Consider the following 13,622-nt stretch of genomic DNA (forward strand, 5'->3'; position numbering starts at 1 on the left):
TTATTTTCATTAAAATTTCTTGACAGTGCCTCTCCCACTCTGTCATCTGCTCTCCTTTTGCACTCTCTCACCACTCTCTTCACCTTTCTTTTACTCTCCATATACTCTACTCTTCTTATAGCACTTCTACTTTGTAAAAACCTCTCATAAGCTAACTTTTTCTCTTTTATCACACCCTTTACTTCATTCCACCAATCACTCCTCTTTCCTCCTGCACCCACCCTCCTATAACCACAAACTTCTGCCCCACATTCTAATACTGCATTTTTAAAACTATTCCAACCCTCTTCAACCCCCCCCCCCCCCACCCCCCACTGCTCATACTTGCACCAGCCCACCTTTCTGCCAATAGTTGCTTATATCTCACCCGAACTTCCTCCTCCCTTAGTTTATACACTTTCACCTCCCTCTTGCTTGTTGTTCCCTTTTTTCTCTTTTCCCATCTACTTCTTACTTCAACTATAGCTACAACTAGATAAGGATCCGATGTGTCAGTTGCCCCTCTTTAAACATGTACATCCTGGAGCCTACCCATCAACCTTTTATCCACCAATACATAATCTAACAAACTACTTTCATTAAGTGCTATATCATACCTTGTATATTTATTTATCCTCTTCTTCATAAAATATGTATTACTTATTACCAAACCTCTTTCTACACATACCTCAATTAAAGGCTCCCCATTTTCATTTACCCCTGGCACCCCAAATTTACCTACTACTTCCTCCACAACCTTTTTGCCCACTTTAGCATTGCAGTCCCCAACCACCATTACTCTCACACTTGGTTCAAAACTCTCCACGCATTCACTCAACATTTCCCAAAATCTCTCTCTCTCTCTCTATACTTCTCTCTTCTCCAGGTGCATATACGCTTACTATAACCCACCTTTCACATCCAACCTTTATTTTACTAAACATAATCCTTGAATTAATACATTTATAGTCCCTCTTTTCCTGCCATAACTTATCCTTCAACATTATTGCTACTCCTTCTTTAGCTCTAACTCTATTTGAAACCCCTGACATAATCCCATTCATTCCTCTCCACTGAAACTCTCCCACCCCCCTCAGCTTTGTTTCACTTAAAGTCAGGACATCCAGCTTCTTCTCATTCATAACATCCACAATTGTCTCTTTCTTATCATTTGCACAACATCCATGCACATTCAGACTTCCCACTTTGACAGTTTTCTTCTTATTCTTTTTAGTAATTATTGCAGGAAAAGGGGTTACTAGCCCATTGTTCCTGGCATTTTAGTTGACTTTTACAACATGCATGGCTTACGGAGGAAAGATTCTTATTCCACTTCCCCATGGATATAAAAGGAAAAGTAATAAGACCAAGAACTATTAACCCTTTCAGGGTCCACAGGCCCTCTGAGACTTGTTCTCAGGGTCCCCCAAATTTGAAAAAAAAAAAAAATATTTTTTCTTATGAAAAGATAGAGAATCTTTTCCCCATCATAATGACACCAAAAGTATGAAATTTGATGGAAAACTTACGGAATTATGCTCTTGCGAAGTTAGCAGTCTCGATGATGTTTACTCATCGGCGATTTTGCCCACGTTGAGCCCTATTTTCAGCCAATTCCAGTGTACTAGTCGACAAAAATCATACCTATTTCTCTAGAACTCCATTTTTTTCTATCGAATGAGTACAAGAAACCACCCATTTACTGATTTCAACTATCCAATACAGTGGTCAGAATTTAGCAATTTTGCCAATTTCACACAAATTTCAGAAGATGCCAATTTCCAAATAGGGTCCAGAATAAACAAGAAAGGCATTCCTGGCACTAAAATAACATTTCCTCTGTTCATTAGTCACGTCCCCACACTCCTCTTACATTCTTTTGCTTTCCACTTTGAATTTTTATTCTTACAAAAAATAGAAGATTTACTGTTATGCAGACTACTGCATTAGTGTATAAATGGTATAAATAATATCGGCGGACTTTTGAAAGAATATTAGACTCACCAGTTGACGTGTATTGGACGCTTTGCATGATTTGCTTACTTTTGAACTTTGGTAAAAATCTAACATTTCTGCTACTTTGAGCTCAATTTCAAGGTACTTTTCATTGTAAAACCAGTAAAAATCATCTCAATTTCTGTAATATGTCTTCCATTCTATCAAATGAGACCAAGAAAACTAGAATACAACAATAAATACCATACGAAAATAAAGTGCAAAGTCGCTGTTTTAATCCAAAAACACGGTCAGAGTTTTTTTTTCTCATTACGTACTGCATGCTGCAGGATTTTTTTATACTGTGCACACTGACCACATAGACCCATTCTTTCATATGTAGGCCTACCAGCTTTCTCTCACTAGATTTGAAGGCGCTAGAATTTATGAGTACTAGTACGTCAAGGACCCTGGCACTTAAGCTGTACTAGTACGGCCGAAACCCTGGAATGATTAAGATAAAATCAAAGAAAACTCAGATGAGTGTGTATAAATAAACATGTACATGTATGTGTAGTGTGACCTAAGTGTAAGTAGAAGTAGCAAGACGTACCTGTAACCTTGCATATTTATGAGACAGACAAAAGACACCAGCAATCCTACCATCATGTAAAATAATTACAGGGCTTTCGTTTCACACTCACTTGGCAGGACGGTAGTACCCCCGTGGGTGGTTGCTGTCTACCAACCTACTACCTACAGAATTGCCAACTATTGCCTCATAAAATGACCAGCCAGTCATAAAAAAAAAAACACAACATGTAGAGTCAGTGGAGGGTCATGGGTGGTGTCACAGGGGATGGTGGCGACAGTGGTGGTGATGGTGAAATCAGTGGTGTCATTGGTGGTGATGGTGGAATCAGTGGTGTCATTGGTGGTGGAATCAGTGGTGTCATTGGTGGTGGTGGAATCAGTGGTACCATTGGTGGTGGAATCAGTGGTGTCATTGGCAGTGGTGGTGGAATCAGTGTTGTCATTGGTGGTGATGGTGGAATCAGTGGTGTCATTGGTGGTGATGGTGGAATCAGTGGTATTATTGGTGGTGATTGTGGAATCAGTGGTGTCATTGGTGGTTTAATCACTGGTGTCATTGGTGGTGGTGGTGGAATCAGTGGTGTTACTGGTGATGGTGGTGAAATCAGTGTTGTCCTTGGTGGTGGTGGCAGAATCAGTGGTGTCATTGGTGGTGTTGGTGGAATCTCTGGTGTCTTTATTGTACATGAATGGTATACAATACCAACAAGATGAAAATTAAGACGCATGTGCAACATCTGGGTATCTTTATTGTAGACGTTTCACCATCCAGTGGCTTTATCAATACAAGTTCTAGGACATAACTTTTAGACAGTAGAACTATATACAAAAGATGAGATAATGAGCCCCTCAGCATTGGAGTTGGTATGAAAGCACCACAGTCGTGAAAAATATTCTTCACGACTACGGCGATCTTTTGTATGTAGTCCTTCGGTCTTCAAATTATATCCTAGAATGTGTATTGATGAAACCACTGGATGGCAAAATGTCTATATTAAAGATACCCAGATGTTGTTGCATATGTGTCTAATTTTCATGGTGTCTAAATTATTTCAAATTAAAAATTACTTTCAGCTGTTGCTTGTGAGTTTATGATTGATTTGGTAATGTTGCAGTGCTGCCAGCAGCAGTGTATTGCAAATGAGGGGTAGGAGAGGATATGAAAGTATGAATTGTTCACTACTGAGGCAGTAAACAGCTGATAAACTATACTCTGGCCTGGCTGTACACTTTTAAAATTAATGATTCCAACAATTCAAAGTGCAAAAATTTCTTCTAATATATATCTAAGTATATAAATAGCTATGCATTGAGTAAGTAAATTCATCAGTCTCCCTAGTTGTTTCTAAACTTGTATCCATTCATCATCATGGTTTATGTTGTGTCTTGTGGCTTTTCAGTCTTCCTCAGTCAAGAGCCTGTACACACAAGTAAATATTCCTGCTCTGCAAGAACAATGAGATGCCTGTTGTTTCTACAACAATTATGGATATTAGGAAGACTAATTGAATTGTCACTCATTTATTATATCCCTTTAATATCTGTATTTGCTCTCTAGTAATGTCTAGTTAAGAAAACCTTTACATTCACCATGTATCATGACTTTATCTCCCACCTTTATGATTCAAGTTTGCTCTTCCCTTCCTTGCCCAAAGGCTTGCATGTTAATTGCAAACATACATTCACTCTTTCTTGAACTCTTTATCAGAGTTTTGTGCAGCAACATTGTATACTGAACATGCCAAGTCCCCAGATAGAGTAGGGTACAAGACTTTTTTTTTTCCAGATAGTAATCCAAAGACATTTTCTAGAATTGGCCAGCATTTTCTCAGTAGAGTTATACGTAATACTCATTGCTGTTATACTCATTGCAGCGTTTTCAACCTAGTCAATCATTGTTGTTGCTGACTCCCAGTGTGTGTGTTACAAGCTATTTAGAAATTTGATTCCCCTACATCCCATTGTTCTTCGTATACAATAATGGTTGAAGATTGAGACACTTATGCAGCATATGGAAATCTTTATTCAGGAAACGTTTCGCCACACAGTGGCTTCATCAGTCCAATACAAAGAGGAAGGCGTAAGGAGAGGAGGAGAATGAGGTAATCAGTCCCTCAACCTGGAGTCGATGTGTTCAGTCCATCAATCTTGTAGAATGTACAGCATAGGGCCGTAGACGTGGCTTATATACTGTAGTGAGGTGACGTGAAGCAGATGGAGGCGGGGTCATAGTGGTACCATCCACTAGTCGAAGTAGGTCTTCGTCCAAAGGTTGAACAAGTGTTGAAGAATTCTTTGTAACAAGATCCCATGATGCTGCAGTGTCGGTTTTTCAAACCATTCATCACAACTGTCAGACACTGCAGCATCATGGGATCTTGTTACAAAGAATTCTTCAACACTTGTTCAACCTTTGGACGAAGACCTACTTCGACTAGTGGATGGTACCACTATGACCCCGCCTCCATCTGCTTCACGTCACCTCACTACAGTATATAAGCCACGTCTACGGCCCTATGCTGTACATTCTACAAGATTGATGGACTGAACACATCGACTCCAGGTTGAGGGACTGATTACCTCATTCTCCTCCTCTCCTTACGCCTTCCTCTTTGTATTGGACTGATGAAGCCACTGTGTGGCGAAACGTTTCCTGAATAAAGATTTCCATATGCTGCATAAGTGTCTCAATCTTCAACTTGTCGGTTTTTCAAACCATTCATCACAATAATGGTTACGTCTCATTTCTAGCAAGGAGAAAAAAATGTTGCTATTTACTTGGTTTCTGGGGAGACTGATGTTCAGAGTGATCACACACTCAGCTGCTTGGTCTGCTAATCACAAACTAGCAATCTCCTACTTGAGTGTTTTTGTCTCGGACAATTTTCCAGTATACTTTCAAAAACTTGGAAACCACTGACAACAACGTAGATCCAAGTTAGAGCATAAATTGTTTTCTGTTGAACTACAATCAGGCTCTTGACCATCTTTTCATTGCTGTTAGGTATGGGAAGCTACACTTACATTTACAAATTGGGTGCACACAATTTTCAAGTGGATACCACGTGGAAAAATGCCTGGTACTTCTCTGTGAAGATTGCCAGGTTATATTATTAGCTCACCATACCTCAAGACTGTTTTATTAATCATAGACCTTGCCGAATTTGCTTTTGACATCTACAATACTCTGACGGTCTAACTGACTTCTTTGCTGAAAGTCTTTAATGCAGACTCTTGACTTTTTTAATAGAAACTAATCTGTTGCACTGTGACCTCAGTTGTGTACTAACACTAACCCCTAACTATTAACCCCCCTACATTTTTATCCCCCTATTTTGAGTGCTCTGTTCCCATACATAATTAGTCCTTGTTTGAGAATATACAATAATAATAATAATAATAATAATAACAATAATAATAATAATAATAATAATAATAATAATAGCTCTTACATTGTTATGTGGTATCTGTTTTCCTTAATAAGCAAAAAGTTAAAAATTTAGTATTAAAGATTGTTCCTAAGGATGACTGCATACTTCATATGTAGTTTGACTGATACTCATGTCTGTATAAGGTTAAATTTGCAAATCTAATTATTTCCCAGCTCTTTCTGGGCAACATATGGAGATCTATTTTCATCTTTAGTTGCTGAGTAGATGTGCTTCTTAATATTATTATCATACTGTGTTATAAGATTCACTAAGGTTTCTCTGATTTCATTTCTGACATTTAACCCTTTCAGGGTTTCCGACGTATTAGTACGTTTTACGCACCAGGGTTATTGATGTACTAGTACGCCTAAATTCTAGCGCCTTCAAATCTAGTGAGAGAAAGCTGGTAGGCCTACATATGAAAGAATGAGTCTTTGTGGTCAGTGTGCACAGTATAAAAAAATCCTGCAGCACACAGTGCGTAATGAGAAAAAAAAACTTTGACAGTGTTTTTGGTTTAAAACAGCAGCTTTGCACTGTATTTTCATATGGGATTTATGGTTGTATTCTAGTTTTCCTGGTCACATTTTATAGAATGGAAGACATATTACAGAAATTGAGATGATTTTGATTGGTTTCACAATGAAAAGTACCTTGAAATTGAGCTCAAAGTAGCAGAAATCTTCGATTTTTGCCGAAGTTCAAAAGTAAACAAATCATGCCATGCTTCCAATACACGTCAACTGGTGAGTCTAATATTCTTTCAAAAGTGTGCTGATATTATTTATACCATTTCTACACTAATGCAGTAGTCTGCATAACAGTAAATCTTCTATTTTTTTGTGAGAATAAAAATTCGAAGTGGGAAGCAAAAGAAATGTAAGAGGGGCCTGGGGATGTTACTAATGAACGGAGGAAATGTTATTTTAGTGCCAGGAATGTCTCTCTTGTTTATTCTGGACCCTATTTGGAAATTGGCATCTTTTGAAATTTGTGTGAAATTGGCAAAATTGCCAATTTCTGACCACTTTATTGGATAGTTGAAATCAGTAAATGGGTGGTTTCTTGTACTCATTCGATAGAAACACTGGAGTAATAGTGAAATAATTATGATTTTTGTCAACTAGTACACTGGAATTGACTGAAAATAGGGCTCAAAGTGAAATCGCCTATGAGTAAACATCGTCGAGACCGCTAATTTTGTGAGGGCATAATTCCATAAGTTTTCCATCAAATTTCATACTTTTGGTGTCATTATGATTGGGAAATGATTCTCTATCATTTCATAAGAAAAAAATTTTTTTTTTTTTTTTCCGAAAAATTTTCGACCGAGAACGAGTTTAGGAGAGGGCCTCTCAACCCTAAAGGGGTTAAATTTATTATACACCTACCATCCGACTTACGACCGAGTTCGGTTCCGAGAAACCGGTCGTAAGTCGAACTTTACTACTGAATATCAACAAAACATTTTTGTAATGACTTTATTTTATCATTTTATTTTGGTATTTCATGTTTTACTTTACTTTTTATGCTGTTAGTACTGTATTTTATACTGTAAGGTTTAGGATAAACACTGTGTACAACACAAATAGTTGTTTATTTCCCAGAAGTTTGGCATAAAAAACACGGTCGTAGGTCGAGTGGTCGTAAGTCGAGCAGGTCGTAAGTCAGATGGTAGGTGTACAACTTTGCTAATCATGTTTCTGATGTATTGATTGCTTCAGTGTACTTCTTTTGCTAACATGTCTGTGTTGTCATGTAGAAATAAGTGAATTTGAAATGGAATCTATAAGAATTGTACATTAAACTCCTTTTATCGTTAAGTTTTTGAGTATTTTCACTTTGTTTCTTTGGTGAGCATCTTTGACATGGGAGTTTAGCATATAGTATTTAGTGGAAATCATTTCTTGTGGGCACTAGGAAATGAGAATGTACTTAAAGGAAGTGAACTGCATTTGGCAAGTACACAAAAGTGAAAGTGTAGGGAAGAAGAAATTTGAATAGAGAAAAGCAAAGGGAAAGAGACTACTGTAGGCAACACAATAACTGCACAAACATTATTATCATTATATTTTTTACAAAACTTGTTTACACAAACTATCAATACAAAAAATTGTTTATTACTATTGTTCTATAATATATATACAAATGTATAGTCACTGGACATGCTCCTAGAAGTTTTGTAGCTTGTGGAACTCTTTGAAACATGGTTTCATACACAAATGTGTTCTACGCTCCTCACACATAAAATGAGTGTGTCTGCAAGCTAGTGTTGTGTGTGTGTGTGTGAGTGTGTAGGCTTCTATATGTGCTGAGTCAGGGTCCAGCAGCTGTCAAAATGACATATTGTCTCATTACTCTCTCCCCCAACCACCTGTCAAAACAGGGAGGTCGGATGCTTGCTTCCCCTCCATCCTACTGCCTAATTATCTTTCTCCCTCATTCTCTCCCTCATTCTCTCCCTCATTCTCTCCCTCATTCTCTCCCTCATTCTCTCCCTCATTCTCTCTCTCTCTCTCTCTCTCTCTCTCTCTCTCTCTCTCTCTCTCTCTCTCTCTCTCTCTCTCTCTCTCTCTCTCTCTCTCTCTCATTCTCTCTCCCATTCTCTCTCCCATTCTCTTCTCTCCCACACACACTCATTCTCTCATTCTCTCTCTCTCTCTCATTCTCTCTCCCATTCTCTCTCCCATTCTCTCTCCCATTCTCTCTCCCATTCTCTCTCTCATTCTGTCTCTCATTCTCCTTCATTCTCCTTCATTCTTCTTGTATCCTGGGCATTGCTTTTGGTCACAAACTCCTCAAAACCATGAAATTGATCTTCACCAACCCTTCCATCTGTGTTAGAGCATCACTTGGGAAGAGAAGAGTCCCAGATTTGCCGGGGAGTCACATATTTTTTACAGCTAGGCATGCTGAGCAAGGACTACTGAAATGGCATTCCCACAATGCACCACTGGCTCCCCAATTTTTTTTTATATTGTGCACACTGACCATGGAGACCCATTCTCTCAAATGTGGGCCTACCAGCTTTCTCCTGTTTGATTTGAAGCCACTAGAATTTATGCGTATTAACCCTTTGACTGTTTACGTCGTATATATACGTCTTACTCGCCACTGTTTCTGACATATTTATATGCGTAAATTCTAGCGGCTTCAAATCAAGCAGGAGAAAGCTGGTAGGCCCACATGTGAGAGAATGGGTCTGTGTGGTCAGTGTGCATCACAAAAAAAATCCTGCAGCACGCAGTGCGTAATGAAAAAAAAAAAAGACTTTTTTTTTGGATTAAAACGCCGAATTTGAGGTGTATTTTCTTATAGTATTTATCGTTGTATTGCTGTTTTCATGGTCTCGGGTGATAAAATGGAAAACATACTATAGAAATAGAGATGATTTTCGTTACTTTCATGATGAAAACGACCTCGAAATTGAGCTCAAAGTAGCGGAAATGTTCGATTTTTACCAATGTTCAGGAGTAAGCAAATTACATCACACGTCCAATACACGTCAACTGGGGAGTCTAATATTCTTTCACTAGTGCACTGATATTATTTATCATTTTTACAATAATGCATTAGTCTGCATAACAGTAAATTTTGTATTTTTTTGTATGAATAAAAAATCAATATAGAAAGCAATAGTAATATAAGAGGGGCCTAGAGACGTGACTAATGAACAGAGGATATGTTATTTTAGTGCCAAGAATGTCTACATTGTTTATTCTGGACCTTATTTTGAAATTGGCATCTTTTTTAATTTGCATGAAATTGGCCAAATTGCCAATTTCTGACCACTTTATTAGGTAGTTCAAATTGGTAAATGGGCAGTTTCTTGTACACAACTGATAGAAAAAATGGAGTTCTAAAGAAATAGCTATGAGTTTGGTCAATTGGAACAATGAAATTGGCCAAAAACAGGGCTCAAAGTTGGCGAAATTGCCGATGCGTATATGTCGCCGAGACCGCTAACTTCGCGGAAGCACAATTCCGTGAGTTTTCGACCAAATTTCATACTTTTGGTGTCATTACCATCGGGAAAAGATTCTCTATCTTTTCAAAAGATAAAAACAATTTTTTTTTCCAAAACTTTTGCGACATAGAATGACAGTTTCAGATCCAAAACTTTTTCGACATAGAATGACAGTTTCAGAAAGGGGCTTGCGACAGTCAAAGGGTTAATATGTCAAACATGGTGGCTTGTAAGACGTATATATACGACCGACACAGTCAAAGGGTTAATGCGCGTAAGAGATTATTATATGGCATCAAGAGTAGAGAGACACTTAGTGATTTTAATGTGTACATGAATGCCAGCACAGTGTGTAAATATATTTAGGTACAGGTACACATAAGTGTAATTACCAGAGTACACATAAAATATGCAATAACTTCCAAACACTTGAAATTTTGGAAAATTTCCAGACATAATGGAGAGATGTGCTCATGGAGAATGTAAGGAAACTGGGTGGGGCGTGCCATATTAGAAAGACTGTTTGCCATATAGCAAGTTTTGGTCATAATATGAAATTAACATATTAGCGGAATGCCGTAAGGTGAAACGCCGTAAAGTGGGGCCCTACTGTATGGTTTTGAAGCCAGTGTCATTCCCTAGTACTATTCCATTAGCTCAACTCACTCAGATAAGCTGTGAGCAATAAATTTGGGCCTAGGTATGAGAGAATGGGTTGATGCAGTTAATGTGTGCCACATAAAATAAATCCTGTAGCATGCAGTGCATAATGAGAAAAATGTGACCATGTTTTTGGTTTAAAACAGCAACTTTGCAGTGTATTTTTGTATGATTTTTACGGTTGTATTCTCGGTTTCACTTTATAGAATGGAGGATATATTACAGAAATAGAGATGATTTTGATGTTTTTTTCAGAACTGAAAATAGCTTGAAATTGAGCTCAAAGTAGCAGAAAAGTTTGATTTTTGTGGTGTTCAAGAGTAAACAAATCATGTCACGTGTCCAATACACATCATCTGGTGGGTCTAATATGCGTTCACGAATGCGCTAATATTTATACAATTGCAGTATGTATTGCATAACAGTAAATCTTTTATTTTTTGTGTAAATAAAAAATCAAAATGGAATTCATGTGTAAAGTTTAGAAATGTAACTAATGAACAAAGGAAGTGTTATTTTAATGCCAGGAATGCCTATTTTGTTTATTTTGAACCCTATTTTGAAATTGACACACATTGAAATTTGTGTGAAATTGGCCAAATTACCAATTTCTGATGACTATTAGGTAGTTGAAATGGTTGAATGGGCAATTTTTTGTGCTCGGTCAATAAATTGGAACACATACTAGCTAAATAGCTAACAATTTAGTCTACTTGAACAATATAATTGGTCTAAAATAGGACTCAAAGTGGGCTAAATCACCAATACGTAAAGATCACTGACAGCAAAATTTACGAAAGCATAATTTCATCAATTTTCAATAAAATTTCATACTTTTTGTTTTATTACCTTCAGAAAAAGATTTTTTTTTTTTTTAATTCTTGGACCCTGTGGACAATTTTCAGATTGGGGGTCTGTACCTTCAAAGAGTTAATTTCCTTCTTTTACATACCCTCCCAAATTCATCCACCAATTTCTGCAGCTTCTCTTCAGAATTAGCACTAGCTAACTGTGGCAACTCCCACTTTCTTATTCTTTATATAAACTGTTAATCCTCTTTCCAACACCTAAGCATTCACTTTCCTTACATTCCTATCTGTAAATATATTGAACAACCATGGTGACATCACTCATCCCTGTCTAAGGCCTACTTTTATTGGGAAATAATCTCTCTCTCCTACATACCCTAACCTGAGCCTCACGATCCTCGTAAAACTCTTCACTGCTTTCAGTAACCTTCCACCTGTAAGGCCGATACAAACAGTATATGGACACAGAGGGTATATAAAGGCTCAGAGTGAGGTGCAATACTAGTGAGGTACCATTTCGATGTTCACTAGTGGTAGTAGTAGTAGTAGTAGTAGTGACAAAAGTTGTAGTAGTAATACTTTTGTCACTATTACTACTACTACTACTACTACCACCACTAGTGAATATCAAAATGGTACCTCACTGGTATTGCACCTCACTCTGAGCCTTTATATACCCTCTGTGTCCATATACTGTTTGTATCGGCTTGACAAAGCTCCTGGAGAGCGAAACGTTGCCACAATAAAATGTCACATTAGTTGCACTTGTGTCCTTTTACTTTACATATTGTCGGTAATTCTACCAACATTATTACAACCTTCCACCTATTCCATACACTTGCAACATCTGCCACATGTATCTAAATACTGTTTACCTGTATGTTTCATTGTAAACATTTGGTCTACACATCCCCTGTTCTTCCTAAAGTCTCCTTGTTCATCTGTGATCCTGCTCTCCATCTTACTCTTAATTCTTTCAATAATAACTCTACCATACACCTTACCAGATATACTCATCAGACTTCTTCTTTCAACAAACCAGCCATATCCCACTGAGGCAGGTGGCCCAAAAAGAAAAACAAGTTTCTCTTAGTAACCCCTTGACCGTTGCAACCCCAAATCCTGAGGCGTCTCCTGGTGTCGCAAAATTTCCGAAAAAAAAAATTTCTTATGAAATGATAGGGAATCTTTTCCCGATTGTAATGACACCATTCATTCATTCATTAGAGATTTGCCGGTACTTCGGGCCCAGGTCTTCTCCAGATGGTGACCCAGCGAGTAATGACACCAAAACAACGAAATTTGATGGAAAACTGATGGAATTACGCTCTCGCGAAGTTAGCAACCTTGGCGATATTTACGAATCGGTGATTTCGCCCAGTTTTGGCCCTATTTTCGGCTAATTCCATTGTTCCAGTCAACCAAACTCATAGCTATTTCTTTAGAACTCTATTTTTTCTATCGATTGAGTACAAGAAACTGCCCATTTACCGATTTCAACTACACAATAACATGGTCAGAAATTTGCTATTTGGCCAGTTTCACGAAAATTAAAAAAATATACTAATTTCAAAATAGGGTCCAGAATGAACAATGCAGACATTCCTGGATCTAAAATAACATTTTCTTTGTTCATCAGTCACGTCTCCAGGCCCCTCTGATATTACTCTTACTTTCTATGTTGAATTTTTTTTTATTATTTTTTATTATCACACTGGCCGATTCCCACCAAGGCAGGGTGGCCCGAAAAAGAAAAACTTTCACCATCATTCACTCCATCACTGTCTTGCCAGAAGGGTGCTTTACACTACAGTTTTTAAACTGCAACATTAACACCCCTCCTTCAGAGTGCAGGCACTGTACTTCCCATCTCCAGGACTCAAGTCCGGCCTGCCGGTTTCCCTGAACCCCTTCATAAATGTTACTTTGCTCACACTCCAACAGCACGTCAAGTATTAAAAACCATTTGTCTCCATTCACTCCTATCAAACACGCTCACGCATGCCTGCTGGAAGTCCAAGCCCCTCGCACACAAAACCTCCTTTGCCCCCTCCCTCCAACCTTTCCTAGGCCGACCCCTACCCCGCCTTCCTTCCACTACAGACTGATACACTCTTGAAGTTATTCTGTTTCGTTCCATTCTCTCCACATGTCCGAACCACCTCAACAACCCTTCCTCTGCCCTCTGGACAACAGCTTTGGTAATCCCGCACCTCCTCCTAACTTCCAAACTACGAATTCTCTGCA

The 13,622-nt window shown here is 38.1% G+C and overlaps 1 protein-coding gene across 1 annotated transcript in view; it reads left to right on the forward strand.

Annotated features, from left to right (window-relative positions):
- LOC128687315 (endoplasmic reticulum-Golgi intermediate compartment protein 1) overlaps positions 1 to 13,622 on the forward strand; it is a 109,867-nt gene that overhangs the window by 58,948 nt on the left and 37,297 nt on the right. The gene's annotated exons all lie outside the window — the stretch shown is intronic.

The sequence above is a fragment of the Cherax quadricarinatus genome, chromosome 40 (assembly GCF_038502225.1).
Source record: "Cherax quadricarinatus isolate ZL_2023a chromosome 40, ASM3850222v1, whole genome shotgun sequence".
Classification (NCBI taxonomy): domain Eukaryota; kingdom Metazoa; phylum Arthropoda; class Malacostraca; order Decapoda; family Parastacidae; genus Cherax; species Cherax quadricarinatus.